This window comes from Pseudophryne corroboree, chromosome 9 (assembly GCF_028390025.1).
Source record: "Pseudophryne corroboree isolate aPseCor3 chromosome 9, aPseCor3.hap2, whole genome shotgun sequence".
Lineage (NCBI taxonomy): Eukaryota > Metazoa > Chordata > Amphibia > Anura > Myobatrachidae > Pseudophryne > Pseudophryne corroboree.
In genome coordinates, this window is record NC_086452.1 from 481,114,242 (window position 1) to 481,123,760 (window position 9,519).

Consider the following 9,519-nt stretch of genomic DNA (forward strand, 5'->3'; position numbering starts at 1 on the left):
CTGACTCAGGCTGGCAGTGTCTGAACTGACTTCACGTGTAGCAAGTTCAAAGGGCATCAGAACCTTGCACAACGTTGAAATCATTCTCCACTGCGCTTGAGACAGGTGCATTCCACCTCCTATATCGTGCTGAATTGTATAGGCTTGAATGGCCTTTTGCTGCTCCTCCAACCTCTGAAGCATATAGAGGGTTGAATTCCACCTTGTTACCACTTCTTGCTTCAGATGATGGCAGGGCAGGTTCAGTTGTTTTTGGTGGTGCTCCAGTCTTCTGTACGTGGTGCCTGTACGCCGAAAGTGTCCCGCAATTCTTCTGGCCACCGACAGCATCTCTTGCACACCCCTGTCGTTTTTTTAAAAATTCTGCACCACCAAATTCAAGGTATGTGCAAAACATGGGACGTGCTGGAATTTGCCCATATTTAATGCACACACAATATTGCTGGCGTTGTCCGATGCCACAAATCCACAGGAGAGTCCAATTGGGGTAAGCCATTCCGCGATGATCTTCCTCAGTTGCCGTAAGAGGTTTTCAGCTGTGTGCGTATTCTGGAAACCGGTGATACAAAGCGTAGCCTGCCTAGGAAAGAGTTGGCGTTTGCGAGATGCTGCTACTGGTGCCGCCGCTGCTGTTCTTGCGGCGGGAGTCCATACATCTACCCAGTGGGCTGTCACAGTCATATAGTCCTGACCCTGCCCTGCTCCACTTGTCCACATGTCCGTGGTTAAGTGGACATTGGGTACAACTGCATTTTTTAGGACACTGGTGAGTCTTTTTCTGACGTCCGTGTACATTCTCGGTATCGCCTGCCTAGAGAAGTGGAACCTAGATGGTATTTGGTAACGGGGGCACACTGCCTCAATAAATTGTCATGTTCCCTGTGAACTAACGGCGGATACCGGACGCACGTCTAACACCAACATAGTTGTCAAGGCCTCAGTTATCCGCTTTGCAGCAGGATGACTGCTGTGATATTTCATCTTCCTCGCAAAGGACTGTTGGACAGTCAATTGCTTACTGGAAGTAGTACAAGTGGTCTTCCGACTTTCCCTCTGGGATGACGATCGACTCCCAGCAGCAACAACAGCAGCGCCAGCAGCAGTAGGCATTACACTCAAGGATGCATCGGAGGAATCCCGGGCAGGAGAGGACTCGTCAGAATTGCCAGTGACATGGCCTGCAGGACTATTGGCATTCCTGGGTAAGGAGGAAATTGACACTGAGGGAGTTGGTGGGGTGGTTTGCGTGAGCTTGGTTACAAGAGGAAGGGATTTACTGGTCAGTGGACTGCTTCCGCTGTCACCCAAAGTTTTTGAACTTGTCACTGACTTATTATGAATGCGCTGCAGGTGACGTATAAGGGAGGATGTTCCGAGGTGGTTAATGTCCTTACCCCTACTTATTACAGCTTGACAAAGGCAACACACGGCTTGACACCTGTTGTCCGCATTTCTGTTGAAATACTTCCACACCGAAGAGCTGATTTTTTTGGTATTTTCACCAGGCATGTCAATGGCCATATTCCTCCCACGGACAACAGGTGTCTCCCCGGGTGCCTGAATTAAACAAACCACCTCACCATCAGAATCCTCCTGGTCAATTTCCTCCCCAGCGCCAGCAACACCCATATCCTCCTCATCCTGGTGTACTTCAACACTGACATCTTCAATCTGACTATCAGGAACTGGACTGCGGGTGCTCCTTCCAGCACTTGCAGGGGGCGTGCAAATGGTGGAAGGCGCATGCTCTTCACGTCCAGTGTTGGGAAGGTCAGGCATCGCAACCGACACAATTGGACTCTCCTTGTGGATTTGGGATTTCGAAGAACGCACAGTTCTTTGCGGTGCTTTTGCCAGCTTGAGTCTTTTCATTTTTCTAGCGAGAGGCTGAGTGCTTCCATCCTCATGTGAAGCTGAACCACTAGCCATGAACATAGACCAGGGCCTCAGCCGTTCCTTGCCACTCCGTGTGGTAAATGGCATATTGGCAAGTTTACGCTTCTCCTCCGACAATTTTATTTTAGGTTTTGGAGTCCTTTTTTTACTGATATTTGGTGTTTTGGATTTTACATGCTCTGTACTATGACATTGGGCATCGGCCTTGGCAGACGACGTTGCTGGCATTTCATCGTCTCGGCCATGACTAGTGGCAGCAGCTTCAGCACGAGGTGGAAGTGGATCTTGATCTTTCCCTAATTTTGGAACCTCAACATTTTTGTTCTCCATATTTTAATAGGGACAACTAAAAGGCACCTCAGGTAAACAATGGAGATGGATGGATACTAGTATACTTATGGATGGACTGCCGAGTGCCGACACAGAGGTAGCTACAGCCGTGGACTACCGTACTGTGTCTGCTGCTAATATAGACTGGATGATAATGAGATGAAATCAATATATATGTATATATAATATCACTAGTACTGCAGCCGGACAGGTATATATTATATATTTATTATGTAATGACTGATGACGGACCTGCTGGACACTGTCAGCTCAGCAGCACCGCAGACTGCTACAGTAAGCTACTATAGTAGTATGTATAAAGAAGAAAGAAAAAAAAACAACCACGGGTAGGTGGTATACAATTATGGATGGACTGCCGAGTGCCGACACAGAGGTAGCTACAGCCGTGGACTAACGTACTGTGTCTGCTGCTAATATAGACTGGATGATAATGAGATGAAATCAATATATATGTATATATAATATCACTAGTACTGCAGCCGGACAGGTATATATTATATATTTATTATGTAATGACTGATGACGGACCTGCTGGACACTGTCAGCTCAGCAGCACCGCAGACTGCTACAGTAAGCTACTATAGTAGTATGTATAAAGAAGAAAGAAAAAAACAACAACCACGGGTAGGTGGTATACAATTATGGATGGACTGCCGAGTGCCGACACAGAGGTAGCTACAGCCGTGGACTAACGTACTGTGTCTGCTGCTAATATAGACTGGATGATAATGAGATGAAATCAATATATATGTATATATAATATCACTAGTACTGCAGCCGGACAGGTATATATTATATATTTATTATGTAATGACTGATGACGGACCTGCTGGACACTGTCAGCTCAGCAGCACCGCAGACTGCTACAGTAAGCTACTATAGTAGTATGTATAAAGAAGAAAGAAAAAAAAAAAAAAACACGGGTAGGTGCTAGGTGGTATACAATATTATATATATATTATATACAATTATATATATATATATATATAATATATATTAAACTCATAAACTGGTGGTGATTTATTAAACTGGTGGTCAGGTCACTGGTCACACTATCAGCAACTTGCAAGTAGTACTCCTGAGTCCTAAGCAGACAATCACAATATATATTATACTGGTGGTCAGTGTGGTCACAACAATGGCAGTGTGGCACTCTGGCAGCAAAAGTGTGCACTGTACGTTATATGTACTCCTGAGTCCTGCTCTCAGACTCTAACTGCTCCCCACTGTCAGTGTCTCCCCCACAAGTCAGATAATACAGTCACGCTATCTCTCTCTATCACTTCAGCAAGTACTAGTAGTAGTAGTACTCCTCCTAATGCTCCCCAAATTACTACTGTGTCTCTCTCTGTCTCACTCTCTTCTCGAATCTCTATAAACGGAGAGGACGCCAGACACGTCCTCTCCCTATGAATCTCAATGCACGTGTGAAAAATGGCGGCGACGCGCGGCTCCTTATATAGAATCCGAGTCTCGCGATAGAATCCGAGCCTCGCGAGAATCCGACAGCGTGATGATGACGTTCGGGCGCGCTCGGGTTAACCGAGCAAGGCGGGAAGATCCGAGTCGCTCGGACCCGTGTAAAAAAACATGAAGTTCGGGCGGGTTCGGATTCCGAGGAACCGAACCCGCTCATCTCTAATTATTAAGCCACAGAGCAAATAACTGGGGACCAATAAAGGAGCAGATAAAACAAATAATCTCCTATATAATAGCCCTGTGACTCTGTGCCTGGGTCTCTAACACTGGGCGTGGCTAGGAGCTCTCATTGGGTTAGCAGCAGGTCTATCACACCCAGTCCACAGCTGATTGGGAGAGAAACGCCCTCCCACACAGGTTACATCCAATGGGAGGCTCTGCCCTTTGGCTGCTGTGTGTTCCCAGAGCAGGATTAGCAATGGGGCTGATGGAGCTGCAGCTCCAGGCCCACACCCCAAAATAGGCCCACTGCACCTGCAGCACCACACCCTCCAACAATGTACACATAAACATTGCTTCAAATTCCAAAAGGGGGCGTGGCAATGGGTAAAGAGATGTGGCCACGCCTTTCCTATACTTTCAATGGAAGTTTAGAGAGCCAGAATTCGGTACAGATCATAAAATAAAGTCCTGTACCTGCCAAACAGGTGCAGCTGGAGGGTATGAAGCAAGTCTCTGCGCTGTACATAGGGAAAAAACACAATCCTTTTACTGCAGCGTCCTATGGGGGTCATTCCGAGTTGTTCGCTAGCTGCATTCGTTCGCTTTGCAGCGATCAGGCAAAAACTCGGCACTTCTGCGCATGCGCATGCGCACTATTACAACGAACGATGTAGTTTTACACAGGGTCTAGCGAAGCTTTTCAGTCACACTGGCAGCCGCAGAGTGATTGACAGGAAGAGGGCGTTTCTGGGTGTCAACTGACCGTTTTCAGGGAGTGTTCGGAAAAACGCAGGCGTGGCTGGGCGAACGCAGGGCGTGTTCATGACGTCAAATCAGGAACTGAATGGTCTGAAGTGATCGCAAGTGCCGAGTAGGTCTGAAGCTACTCTGAAACTGCACAAAATATTTTTGTACCCGCTCTCCGATCCCTTCGTTCGCACTTCTGCTGAGCTAAAATACACTCCCAGTGGGCGGCGGCATAGCGTTTGCACGGCTGCTAAAAACTGCTAGCGAACTATCAACTCGGAATGACCACCAATGTATTGCTGCCAGTCCACCTGGCCCCTCCGGCATCAACAATCCCCACTCCCTAGCCGTACCGCAGTTGGAACAAAAGCTGCTGCAGCCACCGGCATAGATGTGTATGAAAGCGGTGCAGCGGAAGGCTTTCATAGGCCTCCCTGCAACGCATACTCTCTGAGCCCCGGAGCCTCCTCTGCGTGTGATGTCACAGAAGTGCCTCCCCGCCACAACCGCGCCCAGAGGCCCTGACTCCGCAACACAGCACCTGGGCTGCCGGCCTGGAAGCCCCGAGATGGTTAATGTAGCGGATAGAGGGGGTGATATCGCGGAGGGTAATGTCTGGACGCTGAATCAATGTAAAAGGTGACAGTGCTGTGCAGCGCAGTACAGTGGGTGTGCAGTCAGGGCCGTTGCTAGAGTGTTCAGCGCCCCCCCTGCAAACTATAAATTTGCACCCTCGCATACTTTACAAACGCACAGCGCACATAATACCCCTGTAGTAGGGACACTTACACATGTAATGCCCCCTGAACCAGTGACCATACACAAGTAACACCCCCTGTACCAGTGACGCTTACACACGTAACGCCCCCTGTACCAGTGATGCTTACACACGTAACGCCCCCTGTACCAGTGACGCTTACACACGTAATGACCCCCTGTACCAGTGACGCTTACACACGTAACGCCCCCCTGTGCCAGTGACGCTTAGACACGTAAGGCCCCCTGTACCAGTGACGCTTACACACGTAACGCCCCCTGTACCAGTGACGCTTACACACGTAACGCCCCCTGTACCAGTGACGCTTACACACGTAACGCCCCCCTGTGCCAGTGACGCTTACACACGTAATGACCCCCTGTACCAGTGACGCTTACACACGTAACGCCCCCCTGTGCCAGTGACGCTTAGACACGTAAGGCCCCCTGCACCAGTGACGCTTACACATGTAACGCCCTCTGTACCAGTGTCATTTAGACACGTAACACCCCCTGTACTAGAGACTCTTACACACGTAACGCCCTCTGTACCAGTGCTACTTAGGCACGTAACGCCCCCTATACCAGTGCCGCTTACATACGTAACGCCCCCTGTACCAGTGACGCTTACACACGTAACGCCCCCTGTACCAGTGACGCTTACACACGTAACGCCCTCTGTACCAGTGCCACTTAGACACGTAACGCCCCCTGTACCAGTGCCGCTTACACACGTAACGCCCCCTGTACTAGTGATGCTTACACACGTAACGCCCTCTGTACCAGTGCCACTTAGACACGTAACGCCCCCTGTACTAGTGACGCTCACACACATAACGCCCTCTGTACCAGTGACGCTTACACACGTAACGCCCCCCTGTACCAGTGCCGCTTACACACGTAACGCCACCCTGTACCAGTGACGCTTAGACACGTAACGCCCCCTGTACCAGTGACGCTTACATATGTAACGCCCCCTGTACCAGTGACGCTTACACACGTAATGCCCTCTGTACCAGTGTCGCTTACACACGTAACGCCCCTTGTACCAGCTACGCTTACACACATAACGCCCCCTGTACCAGTGCCGCTTACACACGTAACGCCCCCTGTACCAGTGACGCTTACACACATAACGCCCCCTGTACCAGTGCCGCTTACACACGTAACGCCCCCCTGTACCAGTGACGCTTAGACACGTAAGGCCACTCTGTACCAGTGACGCTTACACACGTAATGCCCTCTGTACCAGTGTCGCTTACACACGTAACGCCCCTTGTACCAGCTACGCTTACACACATAACGCCCCCTGTACCAGTGCCGCTTACACACGTAACGCCCCCTGTACCAGTGACGCTTACACACATAACGCCCCCTGTACCAGTGCCGCTTACACACGTAACGCCCCCCTGTACCAGTGACGCTTAGACACGTAAGGCCACTCTGTACCAGTGACGCTTAGACACGTAATGCCCCCTGTACCAGTGACGCTTACACATGTAACGCCCCCTGTACCAGTGACGCTTACACATGTAACGCCCCCTGTACCAGTGACGCTTACACATGTAACGCCCCCCTGTACCAGTGACGCTTACACACGTAACGCCCCCCTGTACCAGTGACGCTTAGACACGTAAGGCCACTCTGTACCAGTGACGCTTACACACGTAACGCTCCCTGCACCAGTGACGCTTACACATGTAACGCCCTCTGTACCAGTGTCACTTAGACACGTAACACTCCCTGTACCAGAGACCCTTACACATGTAATGCCCCCTGAACCAGTGATGCTTACACGTCATGCCCCCTGTAGCAGTGACGCTTACACATGTAACGCCCTCTGTACTAGTGCCGCTTACACACGTAACGCCCCCTGTACTAGTGACGCTTACACACGTAACACCCCCTGTACTAGTGACGCTTACACACGTAACGCCCCCTGTACCAGTGACGCTTACACACGGACCCCTGTACCAGTGACGCTTACACACATAACGCCCTCTGTACCAGTGACGCTTACACACGTAACGCCCCCTGTACCAGTGACGCTTACACACGTAATGACCCCCTGTACCAGTGACGCTTACACACATAACGCCCCCCTGTGCCAGTGACGCTTAGACACGTAAGGCCACTCTGAACTAGTGACGCTTACACACGTAACGCCCTCTGTACCAGTGTCACTTAGACACGTAACACCCCCTGTACTAGAGACCCTTACACATGTAATGCCCCCCTGTACCACTGAGGCTTACACAAGTAACATTCCCTGTAGCAGTGACGCTTACACACGTAACGCCCTCTGTACCAGTGCTACTTAGACACATAACGCCCCCTATACCAGTGCCGCTTACATACGTAATGCCCCCTGTACCAGTGACGCTTACACACGGCCCCCTGTACCAGTGACGCTTACACACATAACGCCCTCTGTACCAGTACCGCTTACACACGTAACGCCCCCTGTACCAGTGACGCTTACACACGTAATGCCCCCTGTACCAGTGACGCTTACACACGTAACGCCCCACTGTACCAGCTACGCTTACACACGTAACGCCCCCTGTACCAGCTACGCTTACACACGTAATGCCCCCTGTACCAGTGACGCTTACACATGTAACGCCCCCTGTAGCAGTGACGCTTACACACGTAATGCCCCCTGTACCAGTGACGCTTACACACGTAACGCCCCCCTGTACCAGTGACGCTCACACACATAACGCCCTCTGTACCAGTGACGCTTACACACGTAACGCCCCCCTGTACCAGTGCCGCTTACACACGTAACGCCACCCTGTACCAGTGACGCTTAGACACGTAACGCCCCCTGTACCAGTGACGCTTACATATGTAACGCCCCCTGTACCAGTGACGCTTACACACGTAATGCCCTCTGTACCAGTGTCGCTTACACACGTAACGCCCCTTGTACCAGCTACGCTTACACACATAACGCCCCCTGTACCAGTGCCGCTTACACACGTAACGCCCCCTGTACCAGTGACGCTTACACACATAACGCCCCCTGTACCAGTGCCGCTTACACACGTAACGCCCCCCTGTACCAGTGACGCTTAGACACGTAAGGCCACTCTGTACCAGTGACGCTTACACACGTAATGCCCTCTGTACCAGTGTCGCTTACACACGTAACGCCCCTTGTACCAGCTACGCTTACACACATAACGCCCCCTGTACCAGTGCCGCTTACACACGTAACGCCCCCTGTACCAGTGACGCTTACACACATAACGCCCCCTGTACCAGTGCCGCTTACACACGTAACGCCCCCCTGTACCAGTGACGCTTAGACACGTAAGGCCACTCTGTACCAGTGACGCTTAGACACGTAATGCCCCCTGTACCAGTGACGCTTACACATGTAACGCCCCCTGTACCAGTGACGCTTACACATGTAACGCCCCCTGTACCAGTGACGCTTACACATGTAACGCCCCCCTGTACCAGTGACGCTTACACACGTAACGCCCCCCTGTACCAGTGACGCTTAGACACGTAAGGCCACTCTGTACCAGTGACGCTTACACACGTAACGCTCCCTGCACCAGTGACGCTTACACATGTAACGCCCTCTGTACCAGTGTCACTTAGACACGTAACACTCCCTGTACCAGAGACCCTTACACATGTAATGCCCCCTGAACCAGTGATGCTTACACGTCATGCCCCCTGTAGCAGTGACGCTTACACATGTAACGCCCTCTGTACTAGTGCCGCTTACACACGTAACGCCCCCTGTACTAGTGACGCTTACACACGTAACACCCCCTGTACTAGTGACGCTTACACACGTAACGCCCCCTGTACCAGTGACGCTTACACACGGCCCCCTGTACCAGTGACGCTTACACACATAACGCCCTCTGTACCAGTGACGCTTACACACGTAACGCCCCCTGTACCAGTGACGCTTACACACGTAATGACCCCCTGTACCAGTGACGCTTACACACGTAACGCCCCCCTGTGCCAGTGACGCTTAGACACGTAAGGCCACTCTGAACCAGTGACGCTTACACACGTAACGCCCTCTGTACCAGTGTCACTTAGACACGTAACACCCCCTGTACTAGAGACCCTTACACATGTAATGCCCCCCTGTAC